At 30.8% G+C, this 23,189-nt stretch overlaps 1 protein-coding gene across 1 annotated transcript in view; it reads right to left on the reverse strand.

Moving 5' to 3' along the window:
* Positions 1–12,642, reverse strand: part of LOC134713733 (arg8-vasotocin receptor-like) — a 38,060-nt gene extending 25,418 nt beyond the window's left edge. The window contains exon 1 of the mRNA XM_063575023.1: positions 12,312–12,642. The gene's annotated coding sequence lies outside the window, so the exon portion shown is untranslated. The remainder of the gene's footprint in view (positions 1–12,311) is intronic.
* Between the last annotated feature and the right edge of the window lie 10,547 nt (positions 12,643–23,189).

Below are 23,189 nucleotides of genomic sequence, written 5' to 3' on the forward strand. Positions count from 1 at the left end.
TTAACTTCGTGTCGCAGTTTTTTAGGTTTATTACCCCTTATATGTCTCCTTCCTGTGGAATGCACTTTCAAGGGTTGTCATATTAAGAAAGAAAATAGATTTTTTTTAGGAAGTCAACTGATATGAATCACAAACAATTTGTGTACTGAAAAAAATATAATCACAAACGTCTGATAATTATAAAATAATAAACACAATATTTTTTAAAACATTTGCTTTCCTTTCATTGGTTGAAAAGAACTTGTTATTTCATATTTATGACTTAATATAATTGCTCACCATCAAAGAGAGTCGGGGGTAATTTTGTAGTATAGAGAATTTTCTGGTTTGATTTATTTCATTAAGACAGATCTAAATTGATAAATGGGAGAAACAGACACGAGGTATAGAAACGATTTAATCAAAATTACATACAGCTGCGTTGGGATTATATACGATATAATTTACTTTACTTTTTATTTCATTTTCTATTTGTGATTTTACAACAACTAAACATCCAGAAGTTTTACTTATGACTTGTGATAGAAGGTCATATCAGAACAGAAATGATTTTCAAATGATTAAAGAAAACATTTACGTAGTTACTATACAACCTTTTTTTACCGTGTCAATATGCCAACATAATACACACCATTCATCCCTTTTTATGATGTAAGCATAATTTGAAAAGTATTTTATTCGTGTCAATTCTCGTAGTTTAAGTAAAAGATACATGTTCATGGGTTTCCAAATTCGTAGAGTTAAGTGTTCAGAAGAAGAATTGTTTTGGAAAAAAATTGAATTTGAAACCCGCAGAAAGCGAATTGTTTAAATTGACTGGTGGACATTGCCATCTAGTGTATTGTAATACATGTGTAGGGGAATGTCTTTGTTCATAATCTTTTTCTATATAGACAGTAAGATACACCGATGCTTTATAAAATTTCATTATACCATTTACACAAGACAAAGAAAAAATAAACTTATCAAAGATACCAGCTAGGATTGAAATGTTATATTTGCGACAGACGTGCGTTTCGTCTACAAACAACTCAACACTCGGATGAAAAATGTTAAAAAGGTCAAATAAAGTACGAAGTTGAAGACCATTGAGGACAAAAAAGTCCTAAAATGTTTGCCAAATACAGCTAAGGTTATCTCTTCGTGAGGTAGAAAAGCCTTAGTATTTAAAAAATCCAATGATTAATTTTGTAAACAGTTTATTTATAATGATGAACATATTAATGATATCTCAAGTCAAAACTTAAGTGCTGACTACTGGGCAGTTGATACCCCCCTCCAACAGTGGCATCATGTCACCTCAGAAAACGTCACCGATACTGAATTTAACAAATTAGACATTTCAAGGATCAATTATGTTTAAATGACGGACGAGCTCCCGAACTATACTAGATAATTTAAATCGTGTGTCAAGTTGTATAAGAAGACTGACAGGCAAACAACTGAAAACAAACCTTAATTAAAAATCGAACACTTACAGAATCGCAATATCAGGAAATTTACTTTTAACTTTTGAAAGAAATTAAAAAAACAAAACAAATACTCTTACAAAAGCAGAAAAAATGCGAACACGTTGTTTTCGGAAATTAATGGGTTGGCACTTAGTTACGTTTCGAAACGACAATATATTATGTTCAAAAATAAGATTTAAAGTCTATTACATGTCTTTTGTAATTTCTTTGTATATTTATGTTGTTTTTCGACAAATTGCAACCTTCAAATATACATTGTAAATTTTACTTGTAAAGAATTAAATTAAGCGTGGAATAATTTCCTATCATTTGACACTCTGTGCCGCCTAATCCTTAGCTAACATGGTATTTACGGAAGTTTTCCTACACAGCAGTTAATGAAACTATTGCATGCAATTAGATGATCCGCGCTCAGACAACTTTCTTGCTACAGAACTATATGACTATTATTAACATTTCTAAGTACAAGTACTTAACGCAAAAAAAAATCGGAAGGTTTTACTTTCAATTTTCTTTGAAACACCTACGTTAACACTACATATTAATTTCGCATGTATTTTATTCGAACTATTTCTGTTGAACAATTCTAAGCATAAGGAGTTATATTAAATTAATAAGGGCAATTAGGATTTTATTTTAGGTGAACATTTCCACTAATCTGATATCCAGCTGATTGCAATCTCCTAGTGATAAATAAATTTGTGAATTTTTTCACGTTCTAGAAGAAAAACCATAAATTCCATTAGAAAACAATTATAGATTTTTAAGATAAATACACCTGCAAGTACAATTAATCAAATCAGATTTGAATTATTTATTGACACCAGCACATGGAGTAGTGAACTATAAACAATATGTAATAGTACGAGTGCAATGATTTCAAACTTAAAAAGGTAATTCGAAATGAAGTTAATTGAATCTTCTGTAGACGAAGACCTATGCAACAGAAGACATTAATATTTGAAAATAACACACCAGGGACTATAAAAGACCAGGAACCTAGACTATATTGGCTGTAAAAAGGGAAACATTAACATGACAAGAAATTAGTATAAAGATAACTTAATAATAGTAGGATTTTATAATCAAAATAGTTTCACAAGTACTGTCAACGTCTTTGTAACTTGTTAATGGTCGGTTCCCAATTAAAATAAGGTCAGACAAAAGTAAAGTAGAAGCTTTTTAATGAACTTGCTGGCAGCTTCATCGCTGTGGGGGTAAGGGTCTGCTTCCCAAAAACATGCTGTTTCTGGTGAGGTTCTGTAAAGAGATTTGTCAATAGTTGTTTATCTTTTCGATTGATTTTGCTTTTGTTAATGATGTTATTTGTCACTTTTATTTTAGATTACCCTGTTTGTATCATCTTCATTTTTCAAGCAAAAGAATGTATAATGTAACAGTTTTGTTCAAATTTTATTAATAAAGCTAAAAGAATGATTAAAAATTTAGATGCAAGATATTAATTTTGTATATTTAGATTTATATGTGTACTGTGGAAATGTAGGAATGATAATTCTCTCCATTTTTTCCCCACCTTAAATCGATCAATCTGTTAACAATGCATGCAATAAGTAATACTGACAATGCTCCCACGTCCTAGAAATATAATCCAAATACAAATATTCGCGAATCTAACAAACTTTGATCTTCTCTACTACACTAACGAAGGTCAACAACGCTAAAGACATCGTCCCGAGGTCTTGTACAGAAAGTCCAACGCCAAAAATATATCTGAGAACTAAGTTTGTGTTTAAATGTTCATGGTTTCTCAAAAGGATACAATGTTGAAATATGTATAGCCTAAATTGAAGTTGTTTTATTCTTAGATAAGACTCATTCTACCATACTTTTAACAATGTTGAAGAGCACACTTAATCACTTCTGAAAATTGTGTTAACCTACATGCTCTTCAGATATTTTCGGGCAATTTAACAAACTAAGCCTGACTTTCACATAACTTCCTTGGAGGCATTATTATGCATAACTCCCATTTCATTTTAAGAGGCAGATTAATATTAATTCCGTAACGATACACAATAGGCATTCACAGGATAAGACTGAAAAAGTTTAATCTAATCATCCATAGAACATTTGTTAAAGTTTTGTTTCAGCATATTCACTTTCTTGCAAATACAATGTGCGACAGGTAATTAAATACGATTGCAATAACACTCTGGTTTTCTCTTAACCTTGTACATGCATAATATAATAAAAATTATGTCCAGCAGGGGCCCGTATGGCGTCAAATCGTTGCTACGGTCTCTGTGGATATATATTTTATTGGTGAAATATTAGCGATCGCGGCAGATCTCCGCATTGGTATTTATGTAGTTGGTAGCATATCTATCAAAATTTACTAACACAAATTCATGACGGAGTAAATTTGGGTTCACAATGGTCTAACTATATCTTTCACTCGCTAAAACTTTGATTTATCCATTTTTCAGGGGGTTAGTTTTAGTAAAACCAACAACAGTATATAAGTCCTATGTATATGGTTTTGATTCTGTTTGGTAAAATTGGTGGCGTGACATCGACGCACATTTCGTCTTTATATACTTCTTTTGCTTTTACCATAATAAATCAAACTATTGCTAATTACCAGAATGGTTAAAATTTGCTATTGCATCAATAAACTTTTACTATATATTTTTGTTTTCTTCGGAGAGACGAACAGCCAGTAATAAATATTACTTTACAATGTCTCCTTTTTACACTTTATTTCATTAATTCATTGACAATTTCTCTCTATGTTTAACATTTGGTTGACTTTATATATAGACTTCAAACCAAATAGAGAAGTAGAACAAATATTTTTATTCTTAAGCAGGAACATATAATTACTATTAACTTTTATTTACAGTATAATTACCCCTGTATATTCGTTCAAAGTTTAATTATTCGGGTCAATATAAGGAATTAACTGGACACAAACCGGCTTATAATTACATGTTCGTCAGACTCTATCTCAATGTAAATTCTTGACATTTAATTGTAAATGACTAAGTTCCCTGATCAACAAGTGCAAGCTCCAGAGCTATAGACTTGGTGATTGCTTGGGTATGGTCACTCAGGAAACACAATCGCTTTTATATAAAATACGGTTTGACTAATATCTGTATATTTCTATTGATCTAAATATAAAGAAAGAAAATGTGGTATGGTTGCCAATAAGACAACTATCCACAAGAGACCACAATGACACAGACATTAACAATTATAGGTCACCCTTTCCACTTTGATATTACTTATAAACCACCTTCCCCCAACAACTTGTTGTAATTATGTGAAAGCTAGGCTAATTTTTGCTTAATTCAAGCAAAATTATTATCCTCGTATGTGGTTAATTATCATAACCCTTTCCCCACACATACAAGTTGTAATTTTGTGCATGCTAGGCTATTTATTGCATGATGTTCTAAAAGCTGCGTTTATAGTTAAAATTGGTAATCTGTCGGACTGCTGACCTATGAATAATTGATTAAAACCACATATATCATATATCTTATGACGCTTTTTTTGTTTAGACAATTGTATGAGTAACGTAGGTCTGGTTTTTCATGTTTATAGCTTACGAAAACAATATATCTTAAAGTGTGGAACACATTACGAAAAACTTTAAATGTGCAATGAATAAATAGGTATAAGAAGATTTGGTATGAGTGCCAATGAGACAAGTCTCAATCAAAGTCACAATTTGTAAAGAAAACCATGTTTAGGGTCAAAGTGAGTTCTTCAATACGAAGCATTGGCTCACACCGAACAGCAAGCCAAAATGGACCCCAAAAATATCTAGCGTAAAACCATTCAAAGGGGAAAACCAACGGTATAGTCTATACAAAAAAAACCGATAAAACGAGAAACATATATGAACCAACTGTACTGAACATCCGATTCCTAAGTTATGACAGGCGCAAACAAATTCAGCGGGTTTACACGGTTTGATAGGTACCAACATTCACCCTTATCTGAAATAATATTACAGTATCAAAACATAGAAAGTCACAATTTAAAATATCAATTGAAATGGCTTAACTCAACCAAAAGACATATTTTCACACAAGTGAACATACACTGAACGAATAAATTTGACTTATGCCACAATGTAAATACATTTATATAATCTGTTTATAACTTCTATGTGCCATTTTAATACAATAGCTCATTATTGTAATGTAAACTATACTCTTTTGGTGATTCGAAATGTTGTACTGAATCCACATTATGGCGGTCGAAAATGCAAAACGTTGTACCCAAGTTTGCAGATAGAAGAGGTGGAATCATTGGTGTCAAGTACATGTATTAGCATAGTTTTTCCAATGACATTTAATTTCAAGGACCTGGATGTTCATCTCTTGACGGAATTTTAATTAAAAAATCTTTAACAATACATATATTCAAACGATCTCTTTTACTTTTGTGGCATCAACCAATTTTAATAAAGATTAGTTTAATCAATGGAGGCATGTGGTATATGTCACTGAGATACAGGACAAAAAGAGTTTAACATGCGATTTAAATTACAGAAAACAGTCTTAACAATTACCAACCAGTCTTAAAATAATTGTGAATACAACAAATCAGTAAACAACAAAACATTACTCAAATGACAAAACAATAATAAGACCACTGCAATCGATACTAAAATAATATGTGTTTTTTTATTTGTATATAAGTGCACAAAACTCAAACCTCTCGCGTGCCAATAGGTTTTGCACTTTTAATTTTCTTATAAAGATGATGTACATGTACTAAATACAGCACTTATAACTCTTACTTTATCATACTCGAACCTGCATCATTAGCAAAACGTTAATCAATTCTTGTTGTCTCCTTTCTGCTGTTATTTTAGACTTCAAGTAATGTCGCAAATTAAACTAAGTGACTTTTATTTGTTGGGTAGTAATCTTATTCTTATTTTTGTCTTTGATGTTCTTTTCACAGAACCACAGGCGTTTAATATAATTGTATTGTAAGCATATAAATGACAATGTTCATTCCGGAAACTTAGCAGTTAATTTAACGAATTCCAAAACTATTTTGACAGAGACAGACCTCATTATACGATATATATTTCAATAAAACAAGAAAACAGTTTTAAGAGAATAAGTTAATGACAATAAAGAGACATCCTTGCTACATTAGAATTCCATTTAGAATAAGAATGGTCAATTATTGGCCGCTTCATTTCCAGTGGCTAATATTTCATGAATTTTATGACGATTTTATATATCAATATCTGTGTTTATGGAAACGAGTACAAAAAATTTGAAAGGATTATAAACTAAAAAAAGAAAACAAGTAGAGTCAAAGCCGGATTAACATTACACCAGCAATACTGGTGATAATGCTGAAAAATAATAAATAAACCAATTGATGTAATATGTGGATCATTAGTTTTGTTAAATGTTAAAAATATACTAGTATATGAAAGACTCCGAAATACTAAGGATTTTCATATCCTAGGCATAGAATACCTTTGGCACAACTTTTCAGGATTTTAGGTCCTCAATGCTCTCCAACTTTGTACTTGTGTTGGCTGTCTAGCTATTTTGATCTGAACATTACTGATGAGTCTTATGTAGACGACACACGCGTCTGACGTATCAAATTACAAGCCTGTTGGTACCTTTGATTCTTTTATGCTAGCAAATATCTACAAAATGTATATAGCATTTCAGCTGCATGCTTTCTGCATGGCATCACAGACAACCTCTCGACGTCAATTAATCACCCAAAACAAATTACATCAGTGGTAATGGGAGGTAAACACATTAGCCTTTATTTGTAATTAGATTAGACTACTGTTTAATTAAATATAATTGTTTTATCAGTCACATATATCTGTTTTGCATGTTTATCAATTATCTAGTTTTACAAATGAACCATTCAAATCTCATTGCTAAACTGTATCTCTAAAAATAAAGATAAATAATTTGCTTTTAGCTTTGACAAGTATTGTTATGCGGACACGAAATGATGAAACACCGATAACACATATGACAGCACAATGTACTTTATAAAGTGGAGAATAATTAATATTTTGTAAATTGCTCTAGCGAAGACACTGAAATATAAACGACATGCCTCAAATCAACTGTTACATGCAACTTGTATTTCAGATATTGAAATATGAATTTACTCGTCATAAAATATTGTTCCATTTTTCGTTTATTTTGATAACATATGTATCCTAGCTGTCTATGTTGTTCTATAAAAAGATCAAATAATAATACGTAACAAAAGTGCAGCTTCCAGACAATTCACTCTAGATTTCAAACATAATTTCAGCTGAAGTGCATGTACATTTCTTTGTCTGTAATCATTGTTTATATTGCAATGGAAAGTACAAGTAAAAAGTGTACTTTACAAGACAGTACAGCACGTTAATAATTCTCAACCACCCCCCCCCCCCCCCCCCCCGAAAAAAAAAAACCAAACAAAAAAACTACATGAAATTTTTTTCCTTCAAAACATAACAATAATTTGTTTTTTAAAGATATTTTAAGTCTATTTAATTTCAACTAATCAACAGTATTTTAAACAAGGTTTCTACAGCTGCGTTGTACCTATGCTATCATCCGTGTTTTGTCTTTCATTTCTCAAAATAAGTACAAATATAAAAGGAATAAAGAACATTAACTCTTGAAGAGTCAGCTGAACTTTTTAATCACGTGCTAGTAGTAAGGAGAAACAATGGTCACAGTGATCAAATATATATGTTTGTCTAACTGCTATATATCGAATGAAACTATTCATATACATTGAGTGGTTCAAGTTTTTTGAAATTTCTATCTTTTTGTCAATAGGTAAAAGATAAATCTTTTGAGAAAACAAAGTTCTATTCAGATTGCTTGGTACATAACCCCTTTGTCAAATCATTCGGTCAACAGAATCACGTAAAAAAATAATCCTGCAACCTGTATTCTTGATTTCTTTTTTGTTTTATCTTTCAGACATATTTATCATTAGATATAATTCTATAAAACAATCAAACCTTACTTAACTAGGAAGTGTTGTGTATGCTCATATAAAAGCTAATCTGACAGCAAATTAAACATTTTTCCCAATCGATGTCTCGTACGGACCTCTTGTCCATCCCTTGTCGAAGTCATTAATTAACATCCATATAATAAAGAATGACAGACAATCGCTGAAATCGACAATCAAATAATTAATCTTACAAACAAGCTAAAACATAGCTTAACCTTTCATTTCTTACCAGATTAATATGCCAATAAATTGCCAATATTGCCACGTGCACATTTAAAATGCAAAAATACATCAGACTGAGTACATGATCTGAAAACAATCTTTGTAAAGGTTTGATTCGTTACTATGAACATTAATTATTACCAAGGTTTATTGAAAACAAAACGTGCAACGATCTACGTATATAAATTAACAAGTTATGTAAAATATAACAGTAAAGGTCGTTAAATACAATGTACTGTTATCACGAAAAGTACTAAACTGTCCCAAAGTTTTGATTTCTTAAAATAACCGATATAAAACAAATATTTCGATGTTAAAGAGGATACATTAAATATAATGTATCTGACGTGTACATATCACAGAAAAGTGTACTAAAAGAACCAGCTATCATATATCTTCACATTTTAACTTACAAAAGATTGTAATGGACGACTGTACGGCACAGGAGATGATAACGTTTTATCTAACACGAAAATTTAATTCCTTTTAAGATTTGTGTTATATGCATTATGATTACTCCTACAACATGGTATTCACATCACTCACAGTTAATTCAATAAAGTAATTCGATATCCAGAGCTTTTGTCAAATACATTTCTTACACATCTATACAAAAGAAAATGCCATTTTGAAAAATTACTAAATAGATATGAACGTATAAAGGTTATCAATTTAGTATTGTAGAGGGAGACCTTTCCATATTGCCTTTCTCTGTATTAACACTGATTTCATATGCAACAGATTACTAAGCAAGTTATTTTCTACTATCTGTTACAGTTATGCTCAAACTGCGGATACGTATACTTTTGTTCTTCTGAGAAAAAGAAATATCATGAAACTTGCCTTTAGTTTCTACGATAACATAATAGGTTTATTTCTTTTATCTTTTAGTTAGATGAGTGAGGGTTGTAGGCTTTTTGCAAAGATTGTTATTTTCCCCTCTTATCCTAGCACAATCGTACAATATGTAAATGCTACCCCTTTTTGTTTTTAAATATATTAATATGATGGTATGGAATTATATTGGTTTTTAATGCCGAATCGAAGGAGGACGGAATAAGACGAAGCTGTTTTTATATGTAATTATGGGTTAATTAAGAGAAAATGCCATTACTTTGGTATTTTGAATTGATATTTTAATAAAGAAAACGAAATTTTATCTTGACAAATTCCAGTTTCAGTTTAATCAGTTTAGTCATGCTGAAATTCAAATCAGAATGAAATCATCATATATAATCTATAAAACTAAGATTTTTCAAGTTTTTAATGAAAAGGACATTACGTCTGTTAAACAGCCTTCATATTGTCATTAGGGCCACGGATGCTCGATTTAATAGTCCAATTCAGTTATAAACTGTTCCATAAATTTTCTCTGTTCACTGAGCAATGTGGCTGAAAATCTGAATTCGTTTAGTTAATGTAGCATATAACATATGAAATGTTCGAAATAACTTTTATTGTTCTCATGGAACAGTATTCTGTAGAAGATATTTATAGTCGATTACCAAAATAGAATCATAGAATTGGTTAAGCGAACTTTGTTGTATATCCCATGCGGGCCCGGGATCAAATACATTTTTAGTTCATATATATATACTATTTTATTTTAATAGAATCTTAAGGACGGCACTGATAATTTCTAGATTCATATGCTCATATCATAAACAATAAACAAAATAGTGATCAGAATAAAAAGAAGAAAGTTACAAAAGCAATTTCCAAAAAATTACAAAGTTGGCATTTATGGTATTTGATTAAGGAGTAGGTTTACAAAGGGTAAAAAATGGCCATAAAATTGCCATGTTCAATGTTTAAGTAATCAGCATTTGAAAAAATACAATCAATCAGTCATTTTGGATGTTATTGTGATGTCATAACTGTGTATTTCTATACATATTTTATGTTAGATAAGAATATGTTTTTTAAAAGTCCAACTGTCTAGATAATACATCTTATCCTCGTAGGAGACCTTCTAAATTTGACCGGGTTTGTGTTTACATGAGAAATACGACGGACACCATATTAAGCAGGATCCACTAACCCTTTCGGAGGACCTGATGGGGTTTGTGTTGACCAGTCTATCGTTTTCTGTTTGTCTTCTGGTCGTCTTTCTTTCTTTCTGTGTCAGTTTGATTACGACATATGAATGATCACATGACGTACATGATATGCAATTACGATTTTTATTTAAAGAGTTGTAATCGGCAGAGTTTTAATTTGTGGCCTTTTCTGCGGTTTACATCTTTTTGATTGTACAAAATGTATGGTTATCTTCGTGTTTACTTGATTTCCTTATTTTACAAGATATCAGTAATGATACAGTCGCTTTATGCCTTTTTTAGAATTGTTTTTTAATCAGAGGATGTAAAAAGGCGCACACGAAAAGAATATTGAAACCTAAACGATTATAAAACGTACGCAGTTTGTCAATTAAAATAGAATCGGTGGTACAGATTTGTTTCGGAAAGAATCTGAAGCATACCTATATCTAAAATTGTTATAGACAATAATGGCAAATTAACTTCCTTCATATGTTAATGTTGACACGTACTTGCTGTCTATGCAAGCATAATGTACTACAGAGCCTTGTAGTGTCTAGACTTTCTGTTAATCTGAGATATGTTGATAAAATTTGAAGTGTAAATACCATCATATTTGTAAAGATCAATGACGGGCAGATAGTCTTCTAACGCTCATTTCTTGTTGACCGTGTATTTCATTAGACAGAATATATTGGACTCATAACCACGAATCAAGATTTGAATTCCCTGATAAAAAAAACAACGTGGCCTATGGCTTATTTAACATTTATGTAAACATACATATCAGTGTAGACTTGTTTGCGATGGAAATTTAAATTTTAATCTTAAAATCACATTTAGCATTTATGATATGTACTCGATGAAAAACATGAAAAGAGGTACATAAAAAGATAAAATTTGAAATGCTGCAGCTCGCAAATATACAACTTTAATCATCAGTAAATAATCTAAGTGTCATTACCACATTTAAAAAAAATATTTTATATATTAAACATTGAACATATATATGTGCACATAAAAAAACATTGAAAACGTGTAACTTGTCGTTATATACTAGTATCTGATATTCTTAGTACCAGTATTACAGAGTTGTGAATATATCGATTGTAAAATGGACTCATAATAGATTCAAGCATACCAATACATACGTAAGACGTGCGCTTTGTCTATAAAAGACACATCATTCAATGCTGAATTCAAACAAATTTGAAAAGCCAAATGAAGTTAAATGTTGAAGGGCTATAAGGACCTGATATTCTGAAAGGTTTTGCCAAATAGAGATACAGTTTGTCAATTTATTGCAGAAAATTAGTAGTATTTGAAAAATTAAAAAAATTGTAAACAGTTAATACAAAAGTATGAACACATCAATGAGAACACAGAAGTATTGACTACTGGGCTGGCAAATAGACAGATAAAACATCAATATTTTAACTCGTGACGAAAATAAGTTTATAAAAATAAATATTATAAAAATAAATTGCTTGTTTGAAACATGCATCTACTCGATTTATATATAATTATTATCATGAAAGTTATATATGAAAATAAAGTTTACATCTGTTGATATCTAAAGACTTACCTGTAACTCTGTAGTTGCAGAAACTTTTCACTTTTACCGATAATAAATGGTAAACATTTGTTTATTTTGCACTGATGTCCATTTCATAACCTCTAATTAAAGTAGGAAACCTCTTGATGTCATTTCTTTATCGATGTCATTGCTCCGTTCAACAAATAAAAGTTTCCTAATGCTTTCACAGATATCCAATCAAATCGTTTCCTTGGAGCTGTTGATTACTCCATTTTAACAAAGTCATAACTTATTTAATATTCATAGTTTATAAGTATACAATATATAATTATCGGAAAAGAAAGATCTGAGAAATTATATTTAATGCTGAAACTGTAGTATCGTGTACTGTCAGATTGGTAATTATTGGAAACTAGAAAAACGATGTCAAGTCAAATATTACAGTCACTGTTATTTATACAGCAGGGATCAAAACTTGATACCTCAAATAACCCAATGTCTCATACTAATTATTCTATATGTTTGTTATACGTCAGCCAGTAAAATTAATTATAATTATCTTGATATTATTACATTATGAACTATGTCCATGGTTAATAACTACCCGATGATGCAAGATAAGTTTTAGTTTATTTAAATTACAAAAATATATTAATAAAATCAAAGTAAGAAACAAAATGATGCAACTTTACCAGTTTTATTGGAATGTTTAATGCAATGCAGAAACACATGTGTAGCAGGAAAGTTGTATTAAAACAAACAGACGATGAAAGTTGCGATATCTGTCTAAAAGATGGAACTAAATGCATAAATGCAAACTAATTAAACATGCAGACATTTTTTTAATATAAAAGTACTTCAACTAAAGAAAATGGTTACAATCATACCTTGCAACTTCATTAGACTACATATTGTAGGCTATATTCACTTAGAAATTTTATGTTTATCGCTTGTTTAATCTTTATGGTTTCACAGATTTCTTGCTAAATTAGAGCGAAACAGATATAAGTAGAAATGATTGATATCATTTGAATCTTTACTTCTGTTGATAATCAATTGAAAAGTAAAATGACAAAAATCCCGAAATCCAACGAAAATTAGAAAAGGAAAATCTGTAATCAAATGGCAAAATAAAAAGCGTTAACACATAAAACGAGTCATATTCCTGACATGACACTTCTGTTGTACTGTTATACCACTGTCCCAAGATAGGGGGAGGGTTGGGATCCCGCTAACATGTTTAACCCCGCCACTTTATTTATGTATGTACCTGTCCCAAGTCAGGAGCCTGTATATTTAGTGGTTTTCGTTTGTTTATGTGTTACATATTTGTGTTTCGTTCATTTTTTTTACATAAAAAAGGCAGTTAGTTTTCTCGTTTGAATTGTTTTACATTGTCTGATCGGGGCCTTTTATAGCTGACTATGGCTTTTGCCCATTGTTAAAGGCCTTATGGTGACCTATAGCTGTGAATGTCTGTGTCAATTTGGTCTTTTGTGGATAGTTGTCTCATTGGCAATCATACCACATGTCCTTTTTATATGGTACAGGCATTTCTTTTTATAGAAAATTGGGAATTAAACCTGGTTTTATATCGGACATTTCAACCGACCTGTAAATATCCCTTTTTTGTGAAGTTATATAAATTAAGGGGAGTTTTAAAAGCTATCTAGTATCAGTCATGGCTATCACTCTGTTCTGTGAATATTATGAAAGCCGTCCTTGCTACGGCTATTTGTTTTCAACAGTGTAGCCAGATTTCCAATGATCAATCAGCAGAGCAACATTTATAAAAAAAAAAAAATAACCACAAGGGGTAAGACGCCTAATTGTTCCCTTTAATGCTTTTGTATCAGATGTTGGGTTTTTTTCTTTTAGTTTTCATTTATCAGCAATCTTTTGTTATTTGATAAAAATTGATTTATTTACAAATGAGTTTTCTTTTCAGTGAATTTCTATGAATTAATCTGTCATAATAAAAAAATATAGTTGAAATCTCATACAACCTACGATATATTTTATTATGAATTTAACATGAATATGCTGAAATACCGTGTTGGCTTGTTTGTCAGTTCCTATATGGAAGATGTCAATAGTGTAGTGTTAAGATTGATTCTGATAAACTTAACTGTGATTCAATTTAGTCGAATCACACAGATATAATCAATTAAATTCATCATACTAACATCCAACCAATCATATTAGACAATCCTGCAAACCATGTCCAATGGAGTTCTATGTACCCAACTGACTCCAACGATCTCTATAGTAGAACAACAACAGTTGACTAAATTGCACTTCCTTTGTAAGAGCAGTACAGTCAAACCAACACATGCTTATTTGTTTTAAAGTTCAAGACCAATTGCCTTAATTGATTCAATTAATCTCAATGATACATTAAGTTGAACTGATATTATTATTGTCTTGTTAAATCAGTCAAAGGAACACATTTCTTTAGTTCAATTTGTTATTTAAAATTTAATTGTACGCCTCCGTTAAGTCAGTGAAACTTTACTAGCTGTCTTGATAGTGTAATATGTCATTAAACAAACGGGATTCTAAATGTGTACCTTTTGCACATGGATTAAATACTGTTGCCTTTCATATGACAACAAATTGCAATTGATTTAAATGACCTAATGCATAATTTCACCACCACCCTTAATGGCGTTTAGTGTGTCGAGTAGTCCTTTGTTGTCTATGTTTTGTTTTGTAAATGGTATTTTTGTCGTATTTAGTGTTTTGCTTTTTTCAGTTTTGATTGAAGTTTTTGTTTAAAGTAAAATTACAGAAGTACAGATATCAAAGTGAAAGTCATTTATCAAATGGCTAAATTAAAAGCTAAAACTAATGGAAAACACCTGCCATATTCCTGACTTGGTACATTCATGTTGTTATTCCCTTAAGTATAATCCACCTTTTCCTTATACGCTTTATTTGTTTTTTTACCATTCTCTTTTATCTGAGTTATTTGATTCAATTGATCTGCATCGTACACTCGAATTCAGATAGATTAACACTATTCCAGTCAAGTCATTCAATTAAACTTTCTCCCCTGGTTTGGTATACAAGTATTTCATTTGACTTTATAGATTCGATTAACCTAGCCCATGCCACGTCAATCCAACCAGCCGATATTTCACATCTGTCCAATCATTCAATTAACCAACCTTTTTTCACCTTCACCTGTTTTGATAGATTTCAATTGACTTCATTGATTCAATTGGTTTAATTGTACCGCCCATGTCATGTCAATTAAGCCAGCGTTGTCTTAAAATATGCTCATTTATTCATTCAGTTAACTAATGTTTCTCACCTGGTTTGATAGATTTTATGTGACTTCATTTATTTCATTGACTTTATTGTACCGCGTATATCAATTAATTTAAACAGCCGATTCCTTCTGCAAATTTTTTAATCATTCAGTAACTAAATTTTTGTCCTCCTTGGTTTGATATTTTACATTTGACATAATTGTGTCGCCCATATCATGTCAAATAATCCAGCCGAATCTTTCAATTTGTTTAACAGTTCAATTAAGTAACCTTTCCCACATGGATTTGTTGTAATTTTATTTGAATTTTTTGATTCAATTGAATCAAGTGTACCGCCCATGACACGACTATTGAACTAGTCGATTCTCAACATATGTATATTCATTCAGTTAACTTATCTTTCTCACTTGGTTTGATAGATATCATTTGACTTTATTTATTCAATTGACCTAACTGTACCGCCAATAACATTAATTTGAACAGTAGTTTCCTTCAGCTGATTTGTCAAATCATTCAAGTACTAAACATTTTTCACATTTGACTTAATTGTTACGCCCATGATCCTATGACGTTTTCCAATCATTCAATTACCAAACTTTTCTCACCTGGTTTGAAATATTTCATTTGACTTCATTGATTGCACTGACTGAATTGTACCGCTTATGTCGTGTCAATTAAACCATCCGATTCTTTCCATTTGTCCATGCATTCACATACTTTTCTTACCTGGTTTTTATATTTCAATTGTATCTCTGCCATTTAAACCATTTGTAAGGACCGGTTCTACTGTAAACGAGGATTGCATACTATTATGATACGAATGGTTTGACAATAGTTTCAACCAACCTAATCGACAACTTTATTGATCTGCCTCATTGAAATCAGTCAGACAAACCAACTCTCCTTACTTTATTTCACCAAGTTTAATTGATACAACTGACCTCCTACATTAAATAAATTTGTTTCCGCAATTGTATTGCCCGTGTCAAATCAGTGAAACCGGCATATCAATCTTATTCAGTTTACTAGCGTTTTCAGTTGAAATATTTGATACTGCAAATAGTTTGGTCAGTTTGCTTAAACCATTCAATGTCTTATGATATTATAAAAATAGTAACATATCTATTTTATTAATTAACCTCCTTCAAATAAGAACTTATGTTTCTTACTTGCAATGTGTATCAGTCGGACAAGGCAATCCTTAATTACAGGTTTTTACTTGAAACAGGTTCATAAATTATATGGAGGGGTTAACATATATATTAATCTTCAACTATTTATCTCTTATATCGGAACAGTTGTTTTACAACGTTACATAAGTACAAACTATAAAGGCCAGTTATATATTTTTTGTCAATTGTGTTCTCCAATTTATTTATATTACAGTACTGTGGTGTTGTGTTGTCATTTTAATGTTATATTTCACATGGCTATAAAAGTGCGAGGTTTGGCATGCCACAAAACCAGGTTCAACCCACCATGTTTTCCTTTAAAAATGCCCTGTACCAAGTCAGGAATATGGCCATTGTTATATAATTATAGTTCGTTTCTGTGTGTGTTACATTTTAACGTTGCGTCGTTTGTTTTCTCTTATTTTGAATGTAAATTCACATTGCGATAAGACGTGTCACGGTACTTGTCTATCCCAAATTCATGTATTTTGTTCTGATTTTATATTTGTTATTCTCGTTGGATTTTGTCTGATGCTCGGTCCGTTTCTGTGTGTGTTACATTTTAGTGTTATGTCGTTGTTCTCCTCTTATATATAATGCGTATCCCTCGGTTTTAGTTTGTTACCGCGATTTTGTTTTTTGTCCATGGATTTATGAGTTTTGAACAGCGGTAAACTACTGTTGCCTTTATGTATATGGCTTAACTCAAAAAGATCAATACTAAACATAAAACAATGGACACATTATAAAAGAAACATTTTTATTAAGTTGTAGTAAATACCTTTTTTGTTTAGATTCCTCATTTGCGGTTAGCTGATTCCTCATTAATTAATGTTGTCAAAACGAATATTTATATCGATTCAGATTCGTTATTGTTTAATGTGCCTGGTTATTTATTTTTTATGCTTCAGTATAGTTTTATTAATTTGGAATTTTTTACATTGATATCAAATGTGTATAAAAAGTATTTACACAAATACCAACTACAAGGTTTATAAAGGCTCCGTTAGTATACCGCTGTTCAAATGTCATATATCTATTGAGAAAAAACAAATCAGGGTCACAAGCGTAAACCGACGGAAACACATCAACAATGAGAGAAAAACAAAGAAACAACAGAACACTGAAGTACAACAAAAACAAAAGACAATGCAACATACATATAAATGAACTATTAGATAACAACTGCCACAGTCCTGACTTGGTACAGGACTTTAAAAAAAAGGTTAAAACCTAAGAACAAAAAAGTTCGACTATAGCAACCAAAAAAACAACTGTCAAACTGAAATGTTACAGGCCCTTTCTGACAAAAATGGTAGTATCTACACCTAGCTTATTCTCCAACATGTTTGACAGTGGTTTATGGTTCTGTTGTATTCACGAGTGACCAACCTTAACAGGCACACGATAAATGTGATATTTGGATCCTGCATACTAAAACATTGTAAATGTACCTTACAGACAAACAAGCACAACTTACTTAAAAACTCAAACAATCTTAGAAATAATTCAGACAAAGATGTTTACAATAAAAGTTCTACAAATTGCTAGCATATATGCAAGTGTGTAACATACTTTCATATAAACTTTCCCAATACATGTATAATATTAAAGCTACTGTATTGAATGGCTTCGGTACTAACAAAATTAATCACAAACCTTTGGGTAAATCATTCATCGGTAACACGGTCCACAATTTGGTCTTTTAGTGACAAAGCTATTTAAGAGCTTTGGGAAGTATATATCATTGGCTTTCAAATGTTGGTTTTAAGTGCGAGTTAGCATGTCTGACGAGGTTCACAAAAAAAACCGAATCGAACTTAACCAATTTATAAATTGTATTTTTGATTTTTTCATCTGTTTAATAAAGAAAACTGGCTGTGATATAAAAACAGTATATCTTTGAATTCTATACATATCACATCTAAAACAGAAAAAAGTAAAATCACAAAAATACTGAACTCCGATGAAAATTCAAAACAGAAAGTCCCTAATCTAATGACAAAATCAAAGGAGAAAAGGATTTTTTGGTAAAAGTTTCTTTAATAACATTTTGCAATTTAAATGCCTTTTTGTGATGTCTTTCAATCAGTAGGGTTTCTTGTCTCTTATGGTCCATATTTTTCAACACTAAACAAACATTAATTTTCTTCGCATCGATGTATATGGCTGTTTCAAATAAGCATTTAGAATTGTTGGTCTGTTAAAGTTTAAATTGACAATAAAAGTGCTGATACCGTGATATATCCTATAGCTTTGTTTGCTTCCGGTTTTTTAAAACCTTAACGACATCTAAAATGTCCTATCTTAATTATTGTACACAGTTTGAAATAAACCTTGCGTTAGATATATTTACAACTTATAGCAAAACAACATAATAAAATTAATTGTGCAAAAAACTTCCTTAATTATCAAATATCACGAGAAAATATCAAGGTTAGAAATGTGACCTTTAGAAATACAACGTTCATATATAATGTTATAGCTGAAGCATCTTGTGCATGCATCGACTATAAAAAAAAACATGCACAAAACTTGTAATATAATGTTCATTGTATATTGTATACCTAAAGAAGAAGAAGATAAGCATGTGACCATGGCACATAGGTTTATTAAAACCTCTGTTATTTATTAAACGGTATCATTCTCCGTGATGTACGGCTCCTGACAGTACAAGTATAACCTGTCTATACAATTAAATTAATACAAGTTATTTTTAAATGTAAAAAAAAACAATTTGAAAGTACTGTCATTACTTGATCAGACGCCTCAGCAAAATGTTTGCTATACTGTAATGGTACTACCAATGAAAGTCTCTAAAACAGCAAGCACATCATAAATATCTATTTGTGTCAAAACTACGGGGCATATCTTTCTTATCCTTGCAACCATTTAACTCTCATTGAAACATCACTGTAAAATCGATAAAAAAAACAAAAAAACTTGGGTTTCGGAGCTTTCTTTTTTACATCTTAAAATGGATAACTTACCAGTTTCCTGTTTTGGTTCGAATGACAGTCGCAGTATATTTTTAATCAGGTAATGGAACAAAAATTGATAATACTTCCGCTATACACGACGACGTATAAGGTCCTACCTGTTGGTAATTTGACATTCGTTATGATAAAATATTTTGAAACAAGTCAAATTGAAAATGCAAATGGGGAATGTGTCAAAGCGACAACAATCCGACCATAAAGCAGACAACAGCCGAAGGTCACCAATGGGTCTTCAAAGAAGCGCGAAACTCCCATACCCTGAGGCGTCCTTCAACTGGCCCCTAAACAAATACGTATACTAGTTCAGTGATAATGGACGTCATACTAAACACCAAATTATACACAAGAAACTGAAATTGTAAATCATACAAAACCAACAAAGATCAGAGGCTCCTAACTTAGGAAAGGCGCAAAATTGCGGCGGGGTTAAGGTACCAGTCTTGTATTACAACTTAAGTTTCCGATGCATGTCAATACACGAAGGGAAACAAAAAAGTCATTTTTTTCTGAATTGTTTGCTGGACTCTATTTTTTCTGTTTGATAATAGGTTCATGCTGAATTGAAACATAGATATGGATAAAAAAATCTTGCATCTTTTTGGGGATATCAATCCAGGAATGTGGAAGGATATCATGTTTACTGGAAGTGGTGCGATCTAGTAAAAACAGCAAACAGAAATTAGAAGAAAAAAAAATGTTTTGACTTTTTTTTTAGCCATAGCGTTATCAGTGTATTTATAATTTATCTGTCTGACTATCCATTTGGTATCTTTCTTAATCCCTCTTTTAAAGACAGTATCGAATCAAATTTCAGCTCTGCCGAGAAAGGTAATTTTACGCCCAAACAATTATGTTATAAGTGTGTATTTAGGTGCTTTTTAAATAAATACATAAAGTTTCGGGTTGATCAAATTGTAAAATTTTCCATGAAATTTTAAGAACAAAGGATTAATTCAGTCTTCAATGTTGCAACATGGTTTTTGGGAACCAACAGCTTTCAAATAGTCTTATTCTCTTAATGTGGTTGTAATATTCAGACTCAGTATTCAACCAATCAAAATTAAGTTTTATGACTGAAAGTGCAGGTCTATCGCAGTGAATCTTTCTTAAAATTTAAGTTTCTAAATCTATCTTACATGTTACATTTTTTTAAACATCTTTTATAAATATCACATTTTCTAGCCTGGGTAATTCTACATTGTGCGCAACTGTTTTAAAAATAATGATTGAGGAATAAAAAAAAGTTTAAAAAATAAACCAACACATTTTATCAGGTAGTGCAGAAAATTCAGTTATTGTCAAATGAAATATACTATTATATGTAGCTAGAACAATTCTCCAAAGGATTCATTAGAGATCGGGCAGTGAATAGCTTCTGGCGTGGAGAGTATGTGGTAAGATGTATATTTATTCTACTTTTATAAGTGAAAAATTATGTGTACTGGAAAACTGGTAGCCAGAATTAAGATAATAAATACTAAACAAGTAGAAATGTAAGTTCTTATAACTAGTACACAATAATTTGAAATCATTAAAATAAGAAAAGATTTGATTGACCTTGTTGATATACCATAATCATAATGAATGGAATGTATGAAAGCTATTGAGGCACGAAGAAGATATTTTTTCTTAATTTCCGAAATGTTTTAAGCACTCGAATGTCATGTTTTAAAGAACATTTGAAAATATGCTATGTGGCATAATTCATGACTATGAAAATGTAAATATATCTTTACAAACCTATTTCTATTAGAATTGTAGAAAAAAAACTCTGCACCAAAGTATTCAGAAGTATCACCGAAGTGATGTCAGAGCGGTGGAAATATACGCGATTATTACACACAAAAAGCCTGACCGAACTGACCAGATGGCCAACTACGATTTACGGTTGAATACCTGAATTTCTCTCGGAATATGTTTTGCGCAATTTATACAGATTTCATATAGAAAAACACGTGAAACGTGCTTTTACATATTCCTCTTATATAAATATTAAAAAGATGGCTGATATAAATGTTAACAGCATGACAATACTGCTGCTTTACAAATCCGTTAATAAGATCTATTTGCACATAATTGAAATTTGCAATGAAGAAGTGAAATTAAATACTGCAGCTTCACTAATTTTGCAATCATTTTGGCTTGAAAGCAGTATTATCCAACTCTTAAAAACAAAAAGAGTACAATCGATTTTTTTTTTAAATGTTACAAAATATAAAATTAAGTTTTTTTTAGCTTTAAATGAAGGTACATTCATCATGTTCATCATCTTCAAATTTTACTTTTACTCAAACGTAATGTTTTATGTCACACTTGTCATATGTACTGATATCTGTACCCTACTTTTTGTCTGTAACAAATGCATTATCTTTGTATTTGTCGGACTTCAACTCATCAAACAGCTAAACAAGACTTCAAATCTGAGAAGAAAACATTAGTTTAACCGATATCTGATAAGTAAACATTTGATATTAATATCTTATCTGCCCTGCAGCTGAAAGTTCGATTAATTTTAACTTCCTAGTACTCTTTTAATTTCTTTATTTTGAAATGAAAAACAACAACAAATTCTTCTTAAAAATGGGTTAATCCTGTTCTTTCAATTATCAATTTAACCAATTTAGGCTGTTTAAGTAAGGAATCAATTACTTTTGTAGTGTAAAATGTAGGCTATCTACTTTGTCGTCGTCTTAAATGAATAAACTACCCCTCTTGAAATCTGACAATTATATCGGATGTTGTTTAATATATTTATGTTTCAGGTGGTTCTAGGCATAGGCAGGCATGTAGCTATCATACTTAAGGGGGCTCCTGGGTATAAATGATTTTTTTTTCTAATATAGGATTTCGCTATATTTTTTCATAAATGAACTTTATCATATACTTAAAAGAAAAATGAAATAAAAAAATGGAGTCACCGTTCATTTAAGCTAAAATCTGCATCTGGAAGAAGCATACATTTTTGTTAATGTCCTTTTTTTCTGTTGAACTAATAGGAGAAAAAGAGGAAATATCGAAATAACAAAAATAACCTAATATAAGAAATCGCTTAAATTTTACAATTATTTAGTTTATGTACAGTTTATTTGAAAACAATAATAAAAAAATATAGGTCACCGATGAGTTAAAAAAGATATATCAATTTTAAGGCCAAAAATTACATTTTTGCACCAAAGGGAGATAATTTGGAGCTTTTTCAATTTTTAAAGTCATCTGGGGCCAAACCAAATCATTGTTTTGGGTTGTTTTTTGTACCATATCATAAAGTAACAACTAATAGTGTAACAAATAAAATTTGTAATAAAATAATAAAGGTTTAATTTTTTGCTAAATTTTTGTACCCACGAGCCACCTTAATGATGTCTAGTTGATACATGCTCAAATGTTTAACATAAATATTGTTTATAGTTCTAATTGAAATTAAAAGAGACCATTATTTCAAGCACATGAAATACACATCAAAATCTTTTCTTGACTATT

Source organism: Mytilus trossulus, chromosome 4 (assembly GCF_036588685.1).
Source record: "Mytilus trossulus isolate FHL-02 chromosome 4, PNRI_Mtr1.1.1.hap1, whole genome shotgun sequence".
Classification (NCBI taxonomy): domain Eukaryota; kingdom Metazoa; phylum Mollusca; class Bivalvia; order Mytilida; family Mytilidae; genus Mytilus; species Mytilus trossulus.